The following is a 5,312-nucleotide window of genomic DNA, read 5'->3' as shown; positions in this document are numbered from 1 at the left end:
CGAATTCCATTTCGAAACGCGCGCGCCCAAAAAGAACAACGGAAACATTTTATCGCGATTATGAAGTTATAATGGACGCTGGGGACGCCGCCGCCGCCGCGATTGACGGAACCGGAGGGGGGTTGGGGCGGGGGTTATATCCCGCCTTTTTTAATTTTTTTGTGTGTGTCACCCGGCCGGAAAGGGCGGGTGTTGGCCGGAGCCGTTGTGCGGAGGGTAATACAGGAGGAAAGGGGAGGGGGGGGGGAGGAGGTGTGAAGGTGACGTCAATATTTGAACTGCGCCAACTCACTTTCAGCAAAGGAAATTTAATACCTCCCGCGACATCCCTCAACTGAGAGTGACAGAAAGGGGAAAGGAAGAACAGGAAAAAAGGGTAGAAAACATGAAAAGTGTTGGTGGAGAAGGGAGGAGGGCAGAGAGCGCGGGAGACCGGGGGAGACACATCTCTGGGGGGCTCAAGTGACTGAGCCGAGCCGCCCAGAGCCGGTCGGCGCCCGATGCTAATTCCCGCCAAATGTATTCGGCGAGGGAATGCGTGTCGGGAGTCTGAATATATAAAATGACACACGACGAGGATGAGATTCGAACTCACGCGGGCAGAGCCCATTGGATTAGCAGTCCAACGCCTTAACCACTCGGCCACCTCGTCTCGCGGTGCTCGGCGCTGTTACTCGCCCCATAGTATCCCAAGGTCGTTCGTCAGCACGGTTCGGCGCGGCCCGGCCGGCGCGCCGTGGCGTGCCGTGGCGTGGCGTGGCGGTGGCGCGGTGTAGCGCGCGCGCGGCTTGCGGCGGCACTGGCCGGCCCGCACCTCCGCACCTCCTGGCGCGCGCGCTCAGAGCCCACGGCAACGTCGCCCGGCTAGCTCAGTCGGTAGAGCATGGGACTCTTAATCCCAGGGTCGTGGGTTCGAGCCCCACGTTGGGCGGTCCATCTTTTGTGTGTGGTTTTGACATTCAGAAATGTTACACTATGGCCACACGAGTCTGACGCCCCAGCGACGGAGAAAATTCCTTCGGTAGGACTGCAAGGGACCATAGCGGGCATAGGCTCGTTAGTTAGTCTCTGCCTTATCCACTTAATGCCGTTGTACACCCTGTTCTGTTCCTGTGAGACGGTTGATCATTTTTGAGTTTCAAAGCGAATTTTGTACTTAGGTAAATCATATTTAAAAGAGCGACAACAAAATTTACGTATTACCACTCGAATCCTTGATGAATTTGGCGTAATCTTAAATGTTTTGAAAAGATGGTACGGATTAAATGTTTGACCTACACTGGAAATGCAAGTGTGTGAATGTCGCTCACCTGCAGGTGAGCGACATTCCATTTGTACACTTAAGGGAGTAAAGGTGTGAATTTTTCCTAGAAAATTCACACGTTTACCTCCCTAAGTGTACGAATGAAATTTCGCTCACTTGCAGGTGAGCGACATTCACACACTTGCATTTCCAGTGTAAATCGAACCCGAGATCTGCGTCGTTGCCAAGCATTGTGGGCCAAGAGGTCTATTATTGCGAACCGATTGCAAACCACTTCCTTTGTAATGCGAGGAAAGCCTCTCACGTATGCCAAAAAATCTTTCGCAAAGTCAGTGAGCGAGGGGATTAGAAAATAGTTGCAAGCGTGACCACATTGTGTTCATGCCACACCGACTACTGTATTTAGTGTCCAAACGCGCGGTTCGGAACGTCTATTGAGCAGTGCCCCCTCCCCTCCCCCCTTTCCGCCTCCGCGCTGGCGCTAGTCAGTTAGTGGCTCCGTCCTCCGCGCCCGCTCTCACAAACTAGTCACAAACAAGCGCCGACGTTTTACGGTTGAGCGAAAATCAGTCATCCGTTTCAAGTAAACTGGCTTGAACATGAGGGGACGTGCGTGTGTGCCCCCCACCCCCCATCTTTCCCCCGCCCCGCCGAACTTCTCGGCCCGCCTTCCCGACAGACGTCTCAATAACGGCCCATCCAAACTGTCATATGCCTGTTGAAAGACAACTAAACTTGCAACAGGGTGGTCACTCCTCCAAGGATCAGTGCAAGCGAGGGACAGGCGGAACCAGTTAAAACGGGGCAAATTAGGTCATGTGAAAAATGTATTTGTAAATTTTAATCATATATTGTATTTACGATTTATAGAATATGTTGTAAACTTACGACAAAGAAATAAGCAAATACAAAGTGTTTTTTTACAACTTTACGTTGTAATTTTAAAACACGCACACACACGCACACACACACACCATGGACAATTTTCCTGTAACCCTTATAAGAATTTCTCACAGTCTAGTTCTTTCGCGCCGGCTTTCGCATTATTATAAGATTGGCTTACAAATGATGCATAGTATTTTTCAACCGTTATTTGCCGTTGGAAGTCATGCACATTTACCCAGAGGGAGCCATAGTCGCTGGTGCGCGTGGGCTGCTGGCCGCGTATGTGCAGGGGCGAGACAAAGGTGTTATTTTCAAAAGCGTGATGCATCGTCTCATTTTCCCCTATGACACTTTTATGCCCCGGCCTATGCGCGGCCTGCGCCGAGGCCTAGTGCCAGCCGTTCGCGTGGGGTCGGGGCCGGGGCCGGGGCCGGGGCCCGGGGGGCCTCTGCGAGGAGGAGGCCGAGGCATGATATACTCGAGATTAGCGCTTCTCGCCCCGAGAATAGCCGGTTTTCTTTCTTTCTTGCGGATCACCTCCTCGACTCCAGGACAGGACCTCTGCGGACCTCCGACTTTTCCTTTGCGTTCGGCGCTCCCGGTCCTTCCCTGCCCCAGATACCCTCAAACCCTGTAACGAGAGGTAATGTATCTTTTTTATTACTATAAAAAAGAGCAGGAAGCAGGCAATCCCCATGTTCTGCCCCTCCCGTCCGCTTCGCTCAGCCGTCAGCCACAGGGCTCCGTTACTTATTACTTAACTGCCTTTTACGTTATTTTAGGAGTTAAAGCGGAGGTAGAGTAATAACTTTGTAACTTTTACTGTAGTTCTTTGGATATAGGTTAGTAATTCAACTTTAACTTACCACCATAGTACCCACGATCAACATCGGTTATATTTCAAAATCTAACTCTAACTCTTAATAAAACTTGTGTTGTGTTACTATCATGCATTCGTGTTATGACAAGTTACGGGCGGAGCCCTGGTAAGCAAGAGCCTAGGTCTCGTTGCTGTAACTTAGAAAAACGATCGCATTTTAAAATGGGTGCGTCATTTTGCCGTTCTCACCTCCTCCCCTGTCCGCCTGCTGCCTCCGGGATAGGCAGCGCGCCCAACGGCGGTGCTCTTCTTTCGCTCGGGCTGCCTACCGCCCAGGGTCCGTGGCCACTTTTGCTCCGCCTGTTCATTATCACACTCTCATTTCCTTACGGACTCGCTTAGGATAATTTTGTGCAACCGTAATGTGGATCACATTTTATCTGTAATACGGATGAAAACAACCCGACCCCTGAAAACTAAAAGGTCGTGTTTGAGAGGGTCCGCGTATAAGGTCGTACCTTGGAGCGGTTGCTTGTGGTGTCGGATCTCGCCAGCGTCCCAGAGAATGGTCGTAAGTCTATTTTTTGTCGATTTTGCGAGATGCATACCATTAGAATCGGGAGAAAATTCTCTTTCTAATGATATGCATCTCACGAAATCGTGAATAAACAGACTTACGACCATTCTCTGGGACCCTAGCGAGATCCGACACTATACGCAACCGCTCCAAGGTACGACCTTATACGCAGCCGCTCCGAGGTACGACCTTTTAGTTTTCAGGGGTCGAACCGTAATATGGACAATTTTATCCGTATTATCAACACAGCTTGATTCGTAAGTTACGGAGAAAAAATATTCATTTCTCCATCAGTGACGAACCTAGCATTGTTGATAATACGAATGAAATCATCCATATTACGGACCATTTCATCCGTATTACAGGTAAATTTGATCCATATTACGCTTGCACAAAATTATCCGTAAGCGAGTCCGTAAGGAAATGAGAGTGCACCACAGTATTTTTATCGTTTGCGTTTTTTTTTGTTATTTTTTTTATTGTTGGCGCGACGCCTTCGCGATGAGTGGCCAGGCGGAGAGGGAAGGGTTGATACCCAGCAGATTCTCAGCGCGAACCATTCTCTTATTCATTGAAAAAGAGTCAAAGGTGTGGGAGGCGGCGAACTAGAAGTCGGTCGTTGAGGGGTCCGTCCGTCCGTCTGTGAGTGGGTGGCGCTTAGCAGTTTACTGAGGCGTCCCTAATTGACACAAACATTAGGTATCCGCACTATCTGATGGGATAGTAAGGTCTGCGCCAAGACAATGCGAGCGTTTGCTCTCCTCCCCCTACCCTTCCTGCCTCTTTTCTCTATCGCTATTTCTCTCTCTTCTCACTCTCATATCCACCTCGTTGCCTGATTCTTCTCCCTCCCCCCACCATGTTCTCGCCGGCATGCGCCTCTATCCACTGTTGGATTACGTTGCATTACGTAGCATTAGTGTTGGGGTAGAGGGTGGTCGAGGGGGGAACTCGGCCGGAGGTTTTTTTTTTATATCAAAGAGACGAGAAAAGTCTCGCTTTGCAGCGAAATCAGAATGCAAAAGATGGTAGGAGGCAAGGGGTTCGGGGGTAGATTACGAGGGAGAGTGGAGAAGGAGGAAATTCTGCCCACAGCCAAACAAGAATAGGCCCCCTTCTTGCACGGCGTGTCCTTCGTGGACAGTAATAGGGAGCGGCGGCGTCGTGAGACTCGAACCATCGGGTAACCAGCGGGGAACTAACCGGGGCAGTAGAATTTCACATTATTGATGGCGTGTGAATTTTCATTCTCAAACATCACTGTAAGCTACAATATCATTTTTATTCAATTCTTATTCCTTTATCTCATCTGAAAACTGCCACATTATTGAATTGCTTGTCTGGTAACATTATTTTTCATGTGACTTCAGAATTCACAAATTGCAAGTCACACATCTACGGAGGGCGTGACATTCGCACACTTGCGTTTCAACTGTGTTTTTTGCTTTTATGTCGCTTGACTATTAAATTCATATTTAAAAGGAATCTGCTTCAAATTTTTTCATTTTTTTTCAAGTAGTTCCCAAAAGTGTTCTTTTTTTTTAATTTTTTAAAAATGGGCTACTTGGCCTTAACATCATCATCATGAACATCAACATCATCATGTTTAATTATTGAGCAGCCGTTCTCTCATCAGCTGCAGACGGCCAGAGCTTCTGTCGCTGGCAGAGTAGCTAATGACGGATGGATATTCGATCAAGCTGTGCGGGCGGGGACCTGTGGGGCCGCCGGCATGGCATCTTGACGCGTCTGGGCGCGTGGCGGGG

General features: G+C 49.4%; 2 non-coding genes across 2 annotated transcripts; one reads left to right on the top strand and one right to left on the bottom strand.

Moving 5' to 3' along the window:
* Window positions 1–570: 570 nt before the first annotated feature.
* Window positions 571–652, bottom strand: Trnas-gcu (transfer RNA serine (anticodon GCU)). The gene has a single exon. It is a non-coding gene; the product is annotated as a tRNA-Ser (tRNA).
* A 206-nt stretch (window positions 653–858) lies between these two features.
* Window positions 859–931, top strand: Trnak-cuu (transfer RNA lysine (anticodon CUU)). The gene has a single exon. It is a non-coding gene; the product is annotated as a tRNA-Lys (tRNA).
* Window positions 932–5,312: the final 4,381 nt, after the last annotated feature.

Source organism: Frankliniella occidentalis, unplaced genomic scaffold, assembly GCF_000697945.3.
Source record: "Frankliniella occidentalis isolate FOCC.00 unplaced genomic scaffold, Focc_3.1 Scaffold279, whole genome shotgun sequence".
Taxonomy (NCBI): Eukaryota; Metazoa; Arthropoda; class Insecta; order Thysanoptera; family Thripidae; genus Frankliniella; species Frankliniella occidentalis.
The sequence above is the reverse complement of the archived record's forward strand: the minus strand, read 5'-3'. Positions and strand labels throughout refer to the sequence as shown.